At 34.6% G+C, this 21,463-nt stretch overlaps 1 pseudogene; it reads right to left on the reverse strand.

Annotated features, from left to right (window-relative positions):
• Positions 1 to 20,680: 20,680 nt before the first annotated feature.
• On the reverse strand, positions 20,681 to 21,039 carry LOC134390719 (small ribosomal subunit protein eS24-like; annotated as a pseudogene).
• Between the last annotated feature and the right edge of the window lie 424 nt (positions 21,040 to 21,463).

A 21,463-nucleotide genomic window follows, 5' to 3' on the forward strand; every position in this document is an offset into this window, starting at 1 on the left:
CTGGAAACTAGAAGTACAAAAAAATTTCCTTGACCTGTTATAGGGAGTCAATGAAAAATCTACAGGTAACACATAGTCGTAAAATACTGGGTGTTGTATCTTAACATTTGGAAATAAGACAAGTGTGTCCACTGCACTACTCTATTTCTCATGAAACTGGAGGTATCACACAGAGAAATTATAGAGGAAAAATAAACAAAACTCTTCATGTTGGAAAAAAAAAGTTACAGGTGAAGTGATCAAAAGTCTAACCTGAATCATAAAAATGGAGTCATGATCCCTCAATCAACTCCCAGATTTGAATCAATTTACAGACCCAGAATCCCTTGAATGGAGAGCCTGGATCCCCTTGAGGAGGAACCCAGAACACTGCCAAATATTTATACTGTTAATTTTTCTCTTATCCTTCCCCAAACAGACACATGTCTCTTTACCAGCGTAAATGTGAATTAGGGATAAGGAAATAAACATCTTTTGGGGGACTACTGGACACTGGCTCTGAACTGACAGTAATTTCAAGAGATCTAAAATATCACTGTGGCCTACCAATCAGAGTAGGCGTTTAGGGAGGTGAGGTGATCAATGGAGTTTTAGCTTAGGGACATCTCTAAGTAGGCCTAGTGGGTCCCCAAACCCATCCTGTGGTTATTTCCCCAGTCCCATAATGCACAATCAAAATAGACATACTCAGCCGGCAGAATCCACAAGTGCTATTTTTATCAATTATTTGAAAAAATTTTTATTTTCTCAAGTTTTCTCTTCTCCAAGGCACACAGGTTCATCATTTTTTGTATTTTCTTAAATGAAATTATTTTTATTCTTCATCATGTCTAACGTTGTACCATATTTTTAAATGCACAGATAATATAGAAGATGCATTTAACAAATTCCCATGAGGATTTTTTCACATGTATTGCCAACAAGCAGTGATTCTGAAATTGCACTAAAGCAAATGATTTGAGCCTAAATAATGCAATTTATATTTACTGCTATTAAATTCCATCATCTTTCTGACCTGCACTAAAAGCTATCAGGATCTTTTTGAATCATAAGTAATTCAATAGGCAAACATTTATTGATGGCCTACTCTGAGTCAAGCCTGGTAATGGGGCTATAAAGATGAACATGACAGTGTCTTTGACCTCCAGTTGCTCTGTCTAGTAAGGGACACAGAAAGTAAATAATATAAATAAGCAATGTGATAAGTAATGCAGGAGTGCCATGTGAAAAAAAAATAAGCAAATGGAGCGGCTGGGAGAAAGATAGAAAAAGACAATCAACACTGAGCACAGTCTCGAGCTGCAGCTGCAAGGAAGGACAGACTGAGGACTGAGAAATGAGAGAAATGAGCAGAAGAGATGGGAAAATAAGAGAGATTGAAAGGGAGAATGGTTGAAGAGGGCAGAGCAGGGCATAAATAGGTAAGATTGAGGGTCGGGGAAGACTCTGTCTGAAACTGTATGACAGTGTCCAAGCAAGAACTGCCCAGCTGAGCACAAGAAACTGAGGAATAATAATATATTCCTTTAAATCATTTAAATTGTGGATTAATTTCTTACACATTGTCTTAGTTGGGGTTGCTTTAACAGAATATCATAGATTGGGTGGCTTTAACAACAGAAATTCATTTCTCAGAATTCCAGAGGCTGGGAAATCTAAGATCAGGATACCAACATAACTGGTTCTGGTAAGGGTTCTCTTCCTGGTTTTCAGACAGCTGTTTAATCACTGTATCTTCACATGGCAGAGAGCAAAAAGAGAGATTCTGTGTCTGTTCTTCTGTTTAAAAGGGCATTAATCCCACTCATGAGGACTCCACCCTCATAACTTAATTCCCTCCCAAAGGCCCCACCTCCTAATATCATCACACTGGGGACATAGGCTTTAACATATTAATTTCAGAGGGACACATACATTCAGTCCTTAGCATACATCAATAATTAACCAGGGGGCTTCCAGTCAAGATGGCAGAATAGACAGTCCCCAGTGTCACTCTCTCCCACAAATCAACAAATTTGCAACTATTAGAAAGCAACGATAGCCAAGATGGAGCTGCTGGAGCTCAGAGGAAGCAGAGAAGAGACCTATGAAGTGCATGAAGGTGGAAAAAGCCACAATAAGAGAAAGGAAGGACCGCTCCGACCGTTTCAAGCCCTGGCTGCTTTAAGGCTGGAGCTGATGAGCACATGGAGCACAGCTGTGCCCTCTGGATGAAGTTGCTTGGAGGTGGCAGGGAAAAAGAGGGCCCCCCAGGCCAGCAAGACTACTAATAGTGTTCCCATGGACCCACACAGGAGCAAGAAGCCACAACAACTGAAAAAAAGGAGCCACTGAGAGGCCAGCGAGTCACCACAAGGGACTGGCATACAGCCCGTCTCATGGGAAGTGTTTGGAGCATGGATGGTAGGGGAGACAGGCCCCCCAGAAGAACACTGGGACACAGCAAGGACAGCTGATCTGCCCCACAATCAGCATAGGACCACTCAGTGGAGACTGGTCAGGCGTATAGATCTGCAGGGGGTGCAGTTTGCTGAAAAGATTCAGGCCCAGACCAGAGTTTCTACACAACCCAGTTGTACCAGATCTCATGAATCCCAGAAGCACCTATAAAGTCAACCATTCAAACCTGAGCTGCACAAAAAGTCTTCCCCAGGGAATCAGCAGCAAAGCAACAATTTTGCTCAACCGCAGAGCTCAAGTGCTGGTCCCCACAGGAAGTTCCCCCATTTTAGAAATAAGCAAAGGACAACAAATTGATTCCAGTGCAGAGTTTTAAGTGGTGGGAATAGTGAATAATCCAACACAGAACTGAAAGAAAAAACAAAACACCCATAGATCACAGACAAAGTTTGATATTAAATAGTAAAGGTCTCTCATCACCAAAGAACACCTATAACACCTAGAAGGACCAGAAGTCCCTTGGGCTTCCAAGCCAGGGAGGGGGGACGGCTGGGGGCCTCAGCCATGACCCTGCCCCTGACACCCACAACCAGTCCCAAGGGAGGGGGGCCTAGGGCCTCAGCTAAGCCCCACTGACACCTGCAACCAGCCCAGCAATGACCACTGAGCCACTGAAGGAAGTGCTCTGGGCTCCCAAGCTGGATCAGTGGTGGGGCGAGGGCTTCAGCCACACCCCTCTGACACCTGCATCCAGCCCAGCAATGACCGAACCACCACTGGAAGCCCCCTGGTCTCCCCTGAAGGAATGAGGGGGTGCCACAGGCCTCAACCCCACCCATCCTCCTTCCTCCTTCTCCTACCCTCTTTCCTTCCCCTTTTCTTTCTCCCCCTCCCCCACAACTGCTCTGCAACAACATCGTAGAATGTAAAAAAAATGGTAATATTAATAAATAAATAAACTTTAAAAATATATAGTTAATCAGAACAGAAAATTTAGGAAAGACAAGAGGGACTCACTAGCTGGTGACAAAGGATATTTGAAGTAGGCTAGGAATAACTAGATTACATAGTGGTTAGGTTAATACATTCTAGTAATAAGGAGAGTGGATACTCTGTTCTCAGAATTAAGGTGTGTCCTGGCTGTTTATTTCTGAACCACTGAATTTTCCTACTTACTAGACTATGTAGGCATCAGTGCCAATAACCAAATAGAATTAAAAGAGAAACAGTGTGTTTGGCAAAAAAATATATATATTAAGCAATCTTTAATATGTCAAGTTTGAGTTGTTTATGATACATTCATATGGAGATGATCAATAACACCTTGTAAATACAGACTTTGAACTTGGGAAAGACATATGAGCCGTATGTACGAGCGTCATCAGCATAGATATTTATTGCAGCCATGGGAGATGATGATATTGCCCAAGGAAAGTGTGAAGAGAAGTTCCAAAAGAAAGTCCTGAGGAACACCAACAATTAAAAGATGGGCAGAGAGAAAAGGTATCTTTTAAAACAATTCTGTCAAACACTATCATCTTCCGCTTTCATATAATAATCTATATTTCTTATTACTAGAAATGGAGAAAAGAAACACTATTTTCTTTATACAGTGATATTATGTACAATTCAGAATTTGGATAGAGAAAGAACAGTGATGCTGTCCCATATGACTGAATTCAGGCTGAAATAATTTGTCAGCACTAAACTGTTCAGAACTTTCATTTAATAAGTAATGTATATGTGTTTGAGTCTATAATTTCCCCAGCAAATTAGTGAGAGATCACAGACCAAAACAGAAGTTACCTGACCTATAAAGCATTAGAAAATGAATTTCTTTCCCACAGTGTTTACAAAGCATTGACAGTTTTATCTTATTTTCATGACAACTTTAATCTCTGTAGAAAGCTCACAGATCAAGCTGTAAATTCAGACTGTTTGAGGTTAAAAATATACAGTAGTCCCTCCCTTATCCATGGAGGATATATTCCAAAACCTCTAGTGGATGCCTAAGTAACAAAGCATGTTTTGAGCCCATGGTTTAAGAGATTTCCACTCACCCTGGGACCTTCCCACCTCTGCCATTAGTAAAAAAATGGCCCCAGGTAGCCGCTTTCCTCTACCATGAACCCAGATTAAGACATTTTGAGCAGAGCTTTCCTAGCTGATTTATACACCTGCAGCTAGAAGCAGAGCCAGCAGCACAGCAATTGCATGAAGTGTGAGAATAAAATATTGTTTTAAGCCACTGAGTTGGGGCAGTGTTGTTGAGGTAATACCTGACTGAAACAGGTAGCTCAGAAAAAGTTGATAACATATGAATTCATACTTAAGTATTTCCTACCTTGAAATATTTCACAGACCAATATCTTCCTTGTAGAGAAAAACTAAAGGTATGTTGTATTTTTAATATGGTAAGAACTCATCTGTGATAAAAGTTGATATGATCTATCAGATAGGTTATATAATTAAGATAAAGTTAAAGTGAGTCAACTTCTGAGTGATTCATGTCTACATTTACAAGCAACGTAAAATCATGAAAATTTTATAACTGGTCATGAATGATAAACATTAAAAAATAGTAAACTTATCTGTTAATCAAAAAGTAGGTTAATGTATATTAAAGTAGATTTTTCTCAAGAGGAAGAGAAAAATAGAGTGGTAAGCATGTATCATAGCTACAATGCAATTCCATTCTGAATCTTAACTGTTTTTTGCTGGAACCGACAAAATGATTTTAAAATTATGTGTACATGTAAAAAGCCAAGCAGAGCAAAATATTTCTGAAGAGTATAGAGACGGTATTACCCTGCTAGAATTTGGGTCTTCTTTTAAAACCAGAATAATTAAGACACTGTAGTGCTAGTTCAGGCATAGACAAATTGAACAGTGCAGTGAGGGACCCAGACAGCAGACACATGCATTTTTGGAACTAAGATATACAACTGAGATAGTCTACCAGATTAGTGAAGAAAGAAGGTTCAATTAAATAGCAATAAACAAAGCTGAAAATAGTTATGTAAATAAACTAGTAAAATTGTATCACTACCTTATATCATAAAAATAATCTTGATGAATCAAGTACTAACATGTCAAAAACAAAACTTTAAAACTATTAGCAGAAAATATAAGTAAATATCCCTCTGGTTGTTAAACTCTCTCGTTTAACAACCAGAGAGATATTATAACATTAAATATTACAGAAAAGAGTGCTAACAATAAAAGAAATGATATATATTTAACTATATATATATAGTTAAATATATATTTAACTCTGTAAAATTGAGAACTTCTATTCATTTAAAGACACCTTTAAAAACTGAGAAAAGATTTGATGTTTGTAATAAATACAATTAATATTAACACATAAGAACTCATGCAAATCAATATTAAAATGATAAATAACATAATTAAAAGTGAATAAAAGACATAAACAGGTATTTTACAGAAGAGGAAAAAGCATGTTGATAAAAGTATGTACAGATTGTCAACTTCTCTAGTGACCAGGAAAACACTACAAATAAAAATCATTTTTATCACTTTTTTAAAAAAATTTTATTATGTCAATATACATTGTGGCTGATTATTGTTGCCCATCACCAAAACCTCCCTCCCTCCTCCTTTATCACTTTCTTGACAAAAATTAAGATTCCTGGTATTGAAAACGGTGTCTTTGATACCTTTTGCTGGTCACAGTATAAATAGGATAGGACTCTTAGCAAGTCAGTTCTTAGATGTATTTATTGAGAACACTTACCAATATAGAACAGGAGACATATACAAGAATGTTCATAGCAGCACTATTCCTAATAAAAAGCGAGAAACAATCCAAATGAACACAGAAGATTAAATAAATCATAATCTACTCTCAAGGGAAATATTGTAAGACAGTCAAAAATGAATTTTCATATGCAAAAAAAAATGGGTTAAAATAACTAGATGATGTAGTCTGATACCCTTTTTTGCCTTATTTTTTTGAGCTTATTTTTAGAACAGTTTAAGTTTAGAGAAAAACTGAGCAGATAGTGCAGTTCCCACTTACCCCCTCTATCCCCACGCACAATTTTCCCTATTATTAAAATCATGTGTTGGTGTAGTATATTTGTTACAATTATTGAACCAATATTGATACATTGTCATTAATTAATGTCCAAGATTATATTAGGTTCCACTCTTTGTGTTATACAGCTCTACTGGTTTTGACAAAATGCATAATGCCATCTACCCAACATTACAGTACCACATGCAATAGTTTCTCCACTCGAAAATTCCCTCTGCTCCACCTGTTCTTCCCTTTCTCACTCCCTTCTTCCTCTCAAATCCTCGGCAACTACTGATCTTTTTACTGTCTCCATAGTTTTGCCTTTTCCACAAGGTCATATGGTTGGAATATGCAGTGTGTAGCCTTTGCAGATCGCCTTCTTTCCCTTAGCAGTATGCATTTAAGGTTCCCCCATGTCTTTTTGTGGCTTGATAGCTCACTACTTTCTACTGCAGAATAACATTCCATTGCATGAATTAATGCAGTTTGTTTACCTGTTTATTATTGAAGGACATCTAGGTTACTTTCAGCTTTGTACAGTTATGAATAAAGCTGCCATAACCATTCATGTGCAAGTTTGCATGTGGACATTAGTTTTCAACTCATTTCGGTAAATACATGCGGTGCAATTGCTGAATCATACGGTAAAACTATATTTAGCTTTTCTAGAAACTGCCAAATTGTTTTCTAAAATGGCCATGCCATTTTGCATTCACACCACCAATGAATGAGAGTTACTGTTGCTCCACATCCTTGCTAACATTTTGTAGCTTCAGTTTTATGAATTTAACCATTCTCTTAGGTGTTTAGTGCTCTTTTTTTTTGTTTTCATATGCAATTCCCTAATGACATATGATGTTGAACATTTTTCTCATGTGCTTATTTGCTATCTTTATATCTTCTTTAGTGGAGGTTCAGATCTTTTGCCCATTTTTAAATTTTCCTTGATGTTGAGTATTAAGAGTCCTTTGTATATTTTTATGTAAGTTCCTTATCAGATATGTGTTTTGAAAATATTTCCTACAGGTCTGTAGGTTTTTCTTTTTCTTTTTTTTTTTTTTTTTCATTCTCCTAACAGTGGTTTTCACAGAGTAAAAGTTTCTAATTCTAGTGAAGTCTAACTTACCAATATTTTCTTTCATGGATCTTGCTTTTGGTGTTGTACCTAAAAATTTATCAGCAATTTAAGGTCACCTAGATTTTCTCCTATATTATTTTCTAAAAGTGTTACAGTTTGGGTTTTATAATCCATTTTGAGTTAATTTTTGTAAAAAATGTACAGATTGTACCTAGATTAATTTTTTTATGTATAGACAGCCAGTTGTTCCAGCATCATATGTTTAAAAAGCTATCTTTTTTTCACTAAATTGCTTTTGCTTCTTTGTTGAAGATCAGTTAAGTATTTTATGTGGGTCTATTTCTGGGCTCTCTGAACTATTCCGTGTATCTACTTGTCTATTCTTTCTCCAATTCCACGCTGCCATGATTATTGTAGCTTTACAGTAAGTCTTGAAGTTGGGGTACATCAGTCCTTCAACATCGATCTTCAGTAGTGTGCTGCCTATTCTGGGCCTTTGGTCTTTCCATGTAAACTTTATTATCGGCTTGCAAATATCCACAGAACGCTATGCTGGGATTTTGATTGGGATTGCACTTAATCTATTGATCAAGTTGGGAATAACTGACATCTTAACAATATTGCGTATTTCTAGCCACAAAGTTGGAATATCTCTCCATTTATTTAGATATTCTTTGATTTCTTTCATTAGAGTTTTGAAGTTTTCCTCATATAGATGTTTTATACATTTGTTAGATTGTACCTACGCATTTAATTTTTAGTGCTAAAGTAAATGGTATTGTGCTTTTAATTTTAAATTCTGATATTTTATAATTGGTATATAAGAAAGCAGTTAACTTTTGCCTTTATATATTAAACAACTTTTTATCCTGCAGTCTTGCTATAATCACTTATTCGTTCCAGGAGAGTTTGTTTCCTTATTTGTGTTTGGTTTTTATTTTTTGAGATTTTCTACCTAGACACTCACATCTGCAAATGGAGGCAATTTTATTTATTCCTTCACAATCGGTATATCTTTCATTCCTTTTCTTATGATGTTAGCTAGAAAATCTAATACAATGTTGAATAAGAGTGGTGAGAGTAAACACCCTTGTTCGTGTTTCTTATCTTAAGGGGAAATGTCTAATTTCTTACTATTAAGTATGATGTTGGCTGTCAGTTTTTTGTGTATGTTCTATAAACTTGGTAAATGGAGGAAGTTTTTCTGCATCTACTAATAAAATCACATAATTTTTTTTCTTTAGCCTGTTTATATGACAAATTGCATTAGTTTATTTTCAAATGTTGAACTAGCCTATATTTACCTTGGCTAAGTCCCACATAAGTGTGGTGTATAATTTTTTTATGCATTGTTGAATTTAATTTGCTAATATTTTGTGGAAGATTTTTACATCTATAATCATGAGAGATATTGTTCTGTAGTTCTCCTTTCTTGTAATGTCATTAAATGGTTCTGTTATTAGATTAATGTTGGCCTCATGGAACAAGTTTGGAAGCATTCCCTCTGCTTCTGTCTTCTGGAAGAGATTGTACAGAATTATTATCATTTGTTCCTTTAATGTTTGGTAGAACTCACCAATGTAACCACTGATGCTTTCTTTTTTAAAATGTGATTATTTTCTTTACATCCTTGACAATACTTGTTATCTTTTGTCTCTTTTTATTGTAGCCATCCCAATAATTGTGAGGTGATATCTCATTGTGGTTTTTATTTGCATTGTTATTATGATTATTGATGTTAAGCACCTTTCATACACCTATTGGCCATTTGAATGTCTTCTTTGGAAAAATGTCTATTCAGGTCTTTTACCCAACTTTTTGATCAGGTTGTTTTCTGCACAGTTATATGCATTCCTTATAAATTTTAGATATTAACTCCTTATCAGATACATGTTTTGCACATATTTTCTCCCAATCCATAGGATGCTTTTTCATTTTGCTGATTGTTTCCTCTTTAGTGCAGTAGCTTTTTAGTTTGATGTAGTCCCACCTATTCATTTTTGCTCTTGTATCCTATGCTTTTTGTGTCATAACCAAAAACAACTGCCAAAGTCAATGTCAAAGAGTTTTCCCAACATTTTCTCCCAGGTGTTTTATAGTTTCAGGTCTTACATTTAAGTCTAATTCATTTTGAGTTGCTTTTTTGTACAGCATAAGATAAGGTCCAATTTCATTCTTTTGTATGTGAATATCTAGGTTTCCCAGCACCATTTATTGAAGAAATTATCCTTTCCTCATTGTGCATTCTTGGCACTCTTGTCAAAACTTAATGACTATATAGTAAAACTAGAATTATAATATGCTTTAGCAATACCTCTTTTGGGTATAGGAAATTTATATAATCTGCCATTTTGACCTACAAAATGGCAATTTCATATAGTTCAAACTACTGTATTAATTCCTTTATAAGCAAACCAAAAAAGGCCATGCATTGTTTAATGAGGAAAGTAACAGATGCTAGATAGATAGATGATAGATAGATAGATAGATAGATAGATAGATAGATAGATAGATAGATAGATAGATAGATAGATAGAAAGAAAGAACAAAGAGAGAGAGCAGAAACAGGGAGAGATAGGTAGAGACAGAGAGAGATATCCTTGTTATTTCTCTTTTAATAAAAATCTCTGAGAAAGGAACTATGGATGAGAGACTTCTTGATCAGGTTGGGCTGAGCCTTTTGGAATTTAACAGTCATTAGAAGGTTTTAAGAGTAAATTGTTGCCAAAAGTTGGCTAAGAGTAGAATAAGTATTAGTAAAAGAGACTATGTCTTACTATGACTACTTTAAATTATTTCTTACAACTTAAAAACAAAGGTACACAGCTTATAAGAATTAGTGTTTTTATTATAAAATGCAGTTTGGATGAATTTACTTTAATTCCAAGACTAAATGTATTTCTACACAAGAAATTTAGGAAGAGAAAAACATGAGCTGTGTTTTCTTCTAACTGTTGGCATAACAAATCACCAAAATTTAGCACACTAAAGCAACAAATGATCTTCAGTTCTGTGAGTCATAAGTCTCAGTCTCATTGAGTCTCATGAGTCTCCCTGAGCTAAATCAAGATGCAGGAAGGGCTTTTTTCCTTTCTGGAGAGTATCCATTTCCTTGCTTATTCTGGCTATTGGGAAAACTCAGTTCCTTGGGGTTTTAGGAACAAAGTCCCCAATTCCTTGCTACTGTCATCTGATAGTCATTTGCAGCTTCCAGACACTGCCAGTATTTCTTGGTTCATGACTCCCTTCATCTTCAATGCCTGTCATGGTGGGTCTGTCGCTTCTTGGGCCTCAACTCTTTGACTGTCTTTTGCGTTTCTCTTCATTTTATAAATCTCATGTGATTAGACCCAGCCCTCCTGGCTAATCCAGGGCTGACTAATTATTAATACTTCTGATTAATCTCCCCATCTCAAGGTCCATAATATCAATCACATCTACATAGTCCTTTTGCCATATAAAGTAACATATTCACAGGTTCCAGGGATTCAGAATTTCACATCTTTGCAGGACATTATTCTGCCTACCACATAAGCTCACAGTAAAAAATCACTGTACACAGAAGGAAACAAGCTACCATGAATAGGAGTTAGCAAAGGCCACATAGTACAGAATAAGGCTCACAAGTACTACACTTATGGAAATTATGTGAAAAATAATATGCTTAATACGTTTAAAGAAATAATAAGAAGGGGCTGAAAGGAAAACAAAGAAACAAAAGATTATCAGTAAATACCAGGCAGATTAGAAAAATAATAAGATATATCTTCTGGAAATAAAAAATATAATAGATATGAGAAACTCAGTGCTTGGACTAACCACATTGGTCATATTTGGAGAGAGAATTAGTAAACTGGAATAAAAATTTGAAGAAACTCACCCAGAGATAAAAAAGAGATGAAAAATTTGAAGACAGTTTAGAAGATGTGGAAGAATAAGTAACATACATCTCACTATAGGTCTAGAAAGAGCTGGTAGACAGAATTAGAGAAAATTATTACATAAAGAGATAATGAACAAAAGTTGTCTAGAATTGACGTGATAAACCATTTTGGAGTTTCAGAAAACCTATTCCAAGCCTCCCTCCAAAAGAAAAAAAGGAAACACACATCTAATATATTAAAATAAAAATTTAGAAAAGTAAAGACTTAAAAATTAACAGAAGAAATAATAATCTACAAAGCAGTGACAATTAGTGAATGTGGGTGCACCCTTGATTTACAACAAATACAGCAAAACAGAGAAATAATGTTGTGCCTTATTCCATTTGGGCTGCTATAGCAGAATATCATAAACAGAGTGGCTTATAAGCAACAGAAATTTATTTTTCACAATTCTGGTGTCCAATATCAAGGTGCTGGCAGATTCGGTGTCTGATGAATGACTTCTTACAAGTTTGTAGAGGGCCATGTTCCCATTGTGTCTTCACATGGTGATAAAGGCAAGGAGCTCTTTGGGGTCTCTTTTATAATAGTACTAATCCCATTAATAAGGACTTTACCTTCATGACTTACTTACTCATCTCCCAAAGGCCTCACCTTCTAATACTATTACATTGGGGGTTAGAATTTCATCATAAATTTGAGTGGGGATACAAACATTTAGTCTCTAGTAGGTAGAGATAATTTTTTTCACTTAGACATATCACTAAACATACAAGAAAATAACCAATTATGAGTACGAGTAGAAACCTACATACAATTGGGCATCTGTATAAGAAAGAAAGTTGAACTCTGTATTAGTCTGTGACTGTTACTGATAACAGAATACCTGAAACTGGGTAATTTATAAAGAAATGAACTTTATTTCTTTCAGTTTGCAGGCTGGGAAGTCCAAGGTCCAGGGAACACATTGTATCACTATATGTTCACGTTTCACTATATCACAATTTATTTGTCCGTTCTATTATTGATTGATATTTGATTATCTCCCCTCCCTTTTTTGTGCTGAGGAAAAATAGAGCTGTGAACAAACTTGCTCTTGTTTCCTGATGCACATATGTGAGACTTTCTCTAAAGTATGGTCCCAAAGGCCCATCTGGTGAGGGCCTTCTTGGTGGTGAGTCTCTACAGCGATGCAGGATGTCACATAGCAAGAATGGCCTGAGCGAGCGCACTAACCTTATAACTTGCTCTCCCCGTAAAGCCATCAGAAACACGCCCATGATAACTCATTACTTCACATATGGATCAACCATTCAAAAGGACACAGTCCTCAGCATCCAGTCACCTCTCAAGGTCCCTGCTTTTCAAATACCTTAATTGGATTTCCCACTTTCTTATCACTGCTATAATGGGGGAGAAGTTTCCAGTACATGAACTTTTGGAAGATACATTTAATCAACAGCAAACTTATACCACTTAACTGGATTTTTAGTAATTGTAAAATCTGTGTGTAAAAAGAAAAATAATAAAGATTTTATAATATATAGAATAATAAATTTCATGACTTTGGGTATTGAAAGTCTTTTTACCTTTCTTTTTTTTGTTTGTTTGTTTTTCATTTTGTTTGTTTGTTTGTTTGTTGTTTTTTTTGTTTTTTGGTGGCTGACCAGTATGGGGATCCAAACCTGTGATTTTAGTGCTACCAGCACCATGTTCTCCCAAATGAGCTAACTGGCTAGCCCCTGTAAGTCTTTTAAAACAAGATTTTAAAAGCATTAACCATAAAAATTGTTTTATTAGACTGTATTAAAATTAAGAATTTATGTTCATCAAAAGACATCACTGAGAAAATTTAAAAGAAAAGCTGTAGAGTGAAAGTTATTTGCAACAAATATAACTAAAGAGGATTATATTTAGAATATGACTTAAAACCACACATATTTACAAATTAATAAGAAAAAGACAAAGACTATGGAAAAATAAGCAAACAAAAAAAAGAAAACTTAAAAATACCTTTGACCTTCTTGATACTCAGAAAAATCCAATATAAAACCATAAGGAGTTAGGATTTTACCTCACTGGATCGTTAAAAAAAAAAATTCACAATATCAAATGTTGGAGAGGATATGGCAAACTGAGACTCTCGTCCTCTGCTGATGCATACATAAATCGGCACAGTTACTTTGAAAAGCAATTTGGCATCTCATATTGAAGTTGTAGATGCACATGTCCTACGTACTTTAGAGAAAGTCTCACATATGTGCATCAGGAAACAAGAGCAAGTTTGTTCACAGCTGTATTTTTCCTCAGCACAAAAAAGGGAGGGGAGATAATCAAATATCAATCAATAATAGAACGGACAAATAAATTGTGATATAGTGAAACGTGAACAAGTAGTGATACAATGAAATACCATTCAGCAGGAAAAATGAATAAAGTGTGAATATATAACATTAAGGTAAAAAAGCAACTCAGAGAAATACATACAAGTGAATTCAATATTTATAGCTCAAAAAGAGGAAAAACTAAACCAAGTAGTAGTACTATATGAAATAACTCGAAAGAAAGTCTGGGGAATGCAAAACACAAAATTCAGACTGGTGGGGAGGGAGACAGGAGGATCCTATAGGAAAGAGAATAGTAGGCTTCAGCATTATTTGGTAACCTAGGCAACATTCTATTTATTAAGCTAAGTGGTAGGTACACAGTCTTTTGTACATATGATATATTACACAATGAAAAAAATATATTAAATCTTCACTGGTTTTCCTTCTCATTACTCTAAGAATAAAATTTAGAATCCTAATTTTGATGTGCAGAAGTCAGCACGATCCAGCCTCTGACTAACGATTCACCTTGATCTCCTCCTGGATTCTCCCAAGTTTACTTCTCTCCAGTCATGGAGGCCTTCCTTCCGTTCCTTTAACACTACAAGTTCATTCTCAGCTTTCCCCTTTATCTTCTGTCTGCTTGTAATTGTTTCCAACTGTCTTTGTAGGACTGGTTCATTTTCACCAGTCAGGTTTCAACTCAAATGTCAGCTCACCAGAGAGACCTTCCTTAAACATCTTACTGTGGCTAAGTGCCAGAATCAGAAGTATATTGACTCTTAATAATAATAATTCTGACAAAAACATTATGGTAATGCATGTTCTTTGTCAACCCATGCCCCACTATAATATAAAGAAAGAATGGAAAATTGAAGATTAATTGCTTTGGTAGATTAAGCAACATCAATTATAACTTACAGAGCTGGCAGTGGAAGAAATAGGCACTAGAAATGTATTGCTATTTTAGAAGTTGACTACAGTGAATTTTATGCATCTTAACTGTACAGATATTTTGCTTGACTCCATATGTTTCTGAATGATCATAGCTTGCTAATATACACATTCTACTTACAGTGCCTATTCAGGATCTTGCTCTTCTTTTTCTGAACTTTTGTTTCTAAGTCAGCTGCACTATGATTAATACTCCTCCACTTTCCCCATTTTAATTCCAGGGGTTTTAAAAACTGACTCCAGTCATTTGTACTTAACAATTGAATATTCTAAAAAGGAAAATAAAACTTGATTAATTTTGAGTTCAGATTAATTCATCAGACATAAATAGCTTGCATATTTCCTTTTGGAAATGAAAAGAAAAAGAAGACGACTCACTACTTCAAAGGAGCACAAGCAATTATCTACATTTCTGTATTCTATCTTTAAACTACTTATTAGCTCATTTATTATTTAGACCAATTAGTTTTGGTTTCTGAGGATATTACTCAATATGTAGGAGAGTAGTTGCTTTGATGTAACATTATTATTCCTTTTTTTCAATTTTTATTGAAATTCAGCTTTGCACATTTTAATATGTTCATTTTACTTCAAATGTTAATTCCCTGTCTCCTTGTTAGCATGGTATATCTCAAAAGAATTTAGTTTAATTTAAGAGATTATTTCTAATTTCTGAAAATACATGACACACTTACCAAATGTCATTGTCACAAAAATCAAACCCAATTGCTTAATAATTGATTGAAGTCTATAAAAAATACCTACATTTACAGAAAATGGTTTAAATGTCATTTCAATATAATGCAAGAGAGAAGTGATATGAATTTTTTATGATCTGTCACTCACCTTTATTTTTACCAAGATGATTTTAAGTACGTTTATAGTTGGTTCTGTATTGCATATTAATTAAAATATTTAGGGCACTAAACAATTGTGATAATGTACCAAAGTAAAGTTTTGATTCAGGTTCTGTACAATAAAGAGCTGAAACATATATAGCCATCATATGTAATACAATGTCTAAATCTCTGCAGAAGAAAAAAATGAACCACAGTCTAAATATGTAGCATCCATTACAAAAAATATAAGAATGTCAACATTTTTTATTCTTTTTAGGATATGAGCATTTCTCAAACTCTCAAGTATTTATTTGGGCAGAATTATCCATTGTTCTTTTGTGTACTATCCCTTTTTTGTGCCACCATTGATAAAGGATGTTTCTTCTATTGCTTATAAAAATTAAATTACAAAATTTAGAAGTGAGGTAAGTCTAAAATGTTTGTAAAATCATGTAAGCTTAAGTATAAATGTAGTTAAAAATTAAAAGCATTCAGATCAAAATTATCATTTGCATTACAGTATAAGCCACTAAAAGCAATAGGATCTGCATTATGGAATTAACGATTAATATAATAAATCATAACTGCATCAAATTGTGAAATTTCACATAATTTCAATATGCTTACATTTGCTCTGATAAAAAATATATTTGGAAAATTCCAGAAAACCAGCTCTACAAATATTACTTAATGTTCTTCACATTATTTTTAACCATGATTGGGAGTTGTTAGTCATTGATCTCACACTTCAAGAAACCTGACAGGACTGACCACAGAATCTATCAGTGGAAGCAGATATTAAAAGACAGTAGAACTAACGCTTGAATTTCTTATCTGAACTTCTCTTTTAATCCCTCCTGGGAATGGCAGGAGGAAAGCACGGAGGTTAAAGGTATGAAAACTTCTCACTCATCTTATTTTGTACTAGTCCAATAATATGACATAAATTAATAATCTAGTCAGGTTGACAAGAGTTGGTACCTGGGTTCCCAGGTCCTCAAAGTAGATCTGAATTTATAAAGTTTTTTTTTTTTCTTTTTCTAATCCTTTTCTTCTGACAGTACTTCTATCCTCTTATAGAATTATGTCTGAAATCATATATGCTTCATATGGACTTGAATTCTTGTATTGCCTTTTCTTGCAAATCTCTCCCCTGTTGATTTACCAGACCCTAAATCTGGCCAATAATACAAAATACAGAACTTTGATTTATTCATTTCTTTTTTATGGTCTCAACCAACTTCACCATTGGTTAAAATAATTCTAGTTTAGAAAATGAAAATTTCAATCCTCTCCTCTTCAAAAAAGAAATATGTCGGGCCTTAAAAACTAATGCCACCTTAAGTGACACTACAAGCGGCTCCATTATGGGCCCACAAGGGAGTATTAATGTGGCAGCCTAAGATGGCGCCGGGAGGAAGTAGGGTGGGAGTGTCTGCGGGAACCTTGCCTTAGCACTTATTGGCCAAATACGCGCTTCCGCGCTCGAGGTTGCAATTGCTAGGCATTGAGACAGGATGCATGCCCTTGACCTTTAAGCTGATAAGATTATGTAAAAAACCTCCCTTCCCCATTTGCCTTTAAAAGCAAGTGCTTGTGTGGTAATAAACGGAACTGCTCGACAGAACCCCCGCCGCATCTGAGTGTCCTTTAACCGGGCTGGTTTGGGGCCGGCGGCTGTGCTCACCTCTCTTCATGGCTCTCTTCCCCCGTCTCCTTCCAAAGGGGACAGGAGGGAAAGAGGAATCCCGGGCCATTCACTCGCCCACCGAAAGCAACAAGGCTAGGGCTGTTTGAGTCAGCCGGCGGCGGACCCCACAGAAAGAGAAAAATGGTACATGTAATATGTTTCCATGACTAATCTACCTCACAATAATTTTTTTAAAAAACCAAAAGCTGATATCACTTAATAAGAAGGCAAGGATAATATAAAATTTTTGTGCCATCTATTCTAACAATAGAATTTACCCCAAGTTCCTCAATATCATACTCCATTAAATTTTAGAGTCCGTTTCTTACATATTTCTAAGAAAACTTTCTGTCTATTTTATTCTATTAATTTTGCTCTTCAATTATAATTATTACCAGCAGTTTTCTTTAAAAGTTCTGATTCTACTAATTTTAATAAATAATAACTCTTATCAAGTGATTTATTATTGTTGGCAGACAAGGTTAACAACATTTTATGTATCTTAAAATCCAGAAACTATTTCACCATCCTTAAGCAACATGAGCTAAACTATAGCTATCTCATTTTCTAAATTTAATTTAGAAGATCAGAAACACACCTACCACTAACTGTGCGTGTTATCATCAGAAAATAGTTTCTTGAATTGGTCAAGAACAATAATCCAAAGAGAAGAAAAACCAGGTTTTCGTTAATTAGTGTCTGGTTTTTTGTTTGTTTGTTTTACCTTAGTAGAAGTAAGAATAAGAAAAGAAAAAAACAAGTAGTAGTCAGAATTCTGAGATAATCACAAGATTCCCACATGCAGTGCGCACACCCTCTATAATCCCTTTCCCTTTGTTGTGAATAGAGCCTGTGAATATGACGGGATATTCATCTCTTTAATCAGGTTACATAATATAAAACTTCATCTTAGACAGAAGTTAGAATTCTCCCACTAACCTTGAAGGAAGAAGTTATTACGAGTCCTACAACTGCAATAAATCAAATTGTGCCAAAAACCTGAATGAATTTAAAAGAGAATTCCAAGCTCCAGATAAGAACCCAGCCTCAGCCAATACCTGAATTTCATCCTTGTGTGACCCTGAGCAGAGTACCCAGTGACGATGTGATGGATTCCTGAACACAGAAACTATAAAAGAAGACATTTGTGCTGTTTTAAGCCACTAAGATTGTGGTAATTTGTTACACCACAATAGAAAACCAATACAAACCTTAATATATTTTATAGGTGTCAAGTCAAATAAAGTTGTTTACACAACGGGCAAAAAGTAAACCGACAAAAACATTTAAAATGCACTGAGCATCTAACCAATTAGAAGAGAACCCAGAGTGATCACAATGTATTTGCTGCACTTGTAAGATACTTCTGCAATATATTTATGTGTGAAGATCTTATCTGGTACCTTCAATCTGAAGAGACAAAAATGATTCAATGAAAATCTCCATCCTTGGAATGTGTAGTTGTTACTCTAAATTTAATTTGTTCTCCTATCCCCATCAATATTTTGTTTACAAATATTAAAAGGATTAAGATAGCAGTAAAAAATACCTAATATAAGATTATTTGAATAGTGTTTATCTACAACATCTATTATCTACATTTTTGGATCAAATTCTTTTGATCCAGAGAAATAGCTTTTAAAGAGAAAATTTATGAGGTAGATTTTATGATCCACTTCAGAGGAAATGGTTGGAAAAAAATTAACATCTTCATTTTGCACACATACTAAACAAAATATTATTTCACCTTAAATTTCTGAGTGAAAAGACATTAAAAACATTAATCTATTCATGGAATTACAATTCACAGGCTAACATCAACCTACATAATGTATTATCTATGAATTGTAAAGTACTCACATTTCAGTTTCATCTGCTGTAATTTCCTTCGAAACATTTACCTTCTTCCTATTTTCAGTATTTCTTGTGTCTATTCAATATATAATAAAAGGTTATTTTCTAAATCAAAGGCAGATAACTGGAAACCCCTTTGATTTCCTAAAGCCGATATTATGCAATACACATCTATTTGTTCTGTAAAAGTGAAGTTGACCGTTTTAAAGCTCAGCCTTCCACCTACTTGTTCTCCTTCAGCCTCAATCATACCTCGCTGATAAAAAGAATGACCCAATTGTAGAAGCAGTAAAATTATTCTCCTTGTCCAAGAAGCAGCCCTCGGTGCATTCTTTATTTTGTTACTTTAAATGTTTCAAACATACAGAAACAATGCAACTAATATAATGTAAAACTATCATAGCATGATTTGTAATTTTATGTTAGATACTCTATCAGTTTAAAACCTGTTTGAGGAAGAAAAGAGCATTAACTTAGTTGAAATAATCTATATACATCCATCTATCTCAGAGGTAACCACTCTTCAGAATTTGATGTCACAGAGATATTCATCTATATTTTCTTCAAAAAAGTTATAGTCTAATATTAACATTGGGGTCTTTACTCCACCTGAAAAATACTTTTGTTACACATTGAGATAATTGTACTATTTGTTTGTTTTTCAACATGAACAATCAATTGTCCAGGCACCAAATAATGATTAGATAATCTTTCCACTTACTTGAAATTCCATTTATGCCATTATATCTATATATCAGTTTATATCTATATATGCATATATGTGTATAATTCTAATTCTGGTTTCTTCTCATTGGATTTTTATAACTATTCTTGCAACAACAATCTTAATTTTTACAGTTTTAAATGTCTTAATAACTAGGAGGGAAACATTTCTGACTTCAGTTATCTCCAGAATCATTTCTTCTGTTCTTGGCCCTTTTTTCTTCCCTGTCAATTAGGAGCAGTTTGTCAACTTTTAGGGAGAAAAACGTTTATTGTGATTGCATTTAATGAAAAATTGGAGAGAAATAACATTAAAATATTGGGCAAACATTACTTATTCTTCTTTCACATCCTTCAATATTATTTTATAAGTTTCTCTGTGTAAGTTTTGCACATTGTTTGTCAGATTTAGTCTTGAATATCTTATGAATTTTATGTTACTTTAAATAGGATTTTTTTTTTTTTTGCACATCATATATTCTGATTAGCAATTGTTGATGTATAGGAATTTTTTAATGCTGTTCTTGTCTTTGGGAAATTGCTAAACTCGTAGTTCTGACAGATTCTTTGTATCTTCTATATAGATAATTGTAACATTTGAAAAAAATAAGTGGACACATTACTGTTCCAATATTAAACCTTATTTGCTCTCCTTATTGCATTGATTAGAACTTCCATTATGAAAAAGAAAAATGATAGAGAGCATTTTGTCTTGCTCTTGATCTTACTGAGAATGCTTGTACAGTTTCACCAATGGTAAGCTTGCTACCAAAATTTTTGATATAAATTTTTTAAGTTTTTTACAATTTATTAATCCTTTTTCTCACAATCGCTGAAGATAAAGTCATTGCAGAATCTTTACTCCTTCTGTTGTTATCCAATCTCCAGCTTACTTTTGGCCAGCACCAACACTGGCCTTTGCAGTTCCCTTTTCTTCACTCTGTTCTTTTGCTGTTTTTGAAATCTTTTTCTTCTCGTACAGACCATGTCTTGCAAGTCTATGTTTGGATTCATTTTTCTTTGTATAATTGAAGGAATCATAAATCATGCCAAAGCCAGGAGTCTTGCCATCACCAAAATGGGTTCTGAATCAAAATATAATGATGACATCCAGTGTGGTCTTGCACATTTTGGCTAGTTTTTCCTGGATTTCTGTCTTAGGTACTGTAGCCTTCCTGGGTGAAAAATGTCAATGACCATTTGCTTTCTCTGAAGTAGTCGGTTGGTCATGAATTTCCTGGTCCAGATAGTTACTCTCATTCATGATGGTGGCAAATCCTCAGAAAGCCAAGGAGGAAAAGAGCAATATAATTGTTTTAGGTTAATGAAGTTTTCTTCCGTTTCTAATTTGCTAATGGTTTTTCACCTGGTGAATGGTGAATTTATCGATTCCTTTTTGTGCATCTAAGGAAGTGATCCCTCATCCTGTTTAATCTATTGATGTTGAAAATTTCACATTTTTCATACGTACCATTTGGTTGAGATATGCTATTGATTTTTAAACAATGTTGAATTTGATTTGTGAGTATGTAAATTAAGATCTTACTATTTCAGTTTACAAATGAAATTGTTCTATAATTTTTATTTTCTTGTCCTAAGCTGTTCAGATTTTTCCCCAAAGAAATACTAATCTCATAAAATGACTTGAATACTTTTTGCCCTTTTTCTATTC

Source organism: Cynocephalus volans, chromosome 1, assembly GCF_027409185.1.
Source record: "Cynocephalus volans isolate mCynVol1 chromosome 1, mCynVol1.pri, whole genome shotgun sequence".
In the NCBI taxonomy this organism is placed as follows: domain Eukaryota; kingdom Metazoa; phylum Chordata; class Mammalia; order Dermoptera; family Cynocephalidae; genus Cynocephalus; species Cynocephalus volans.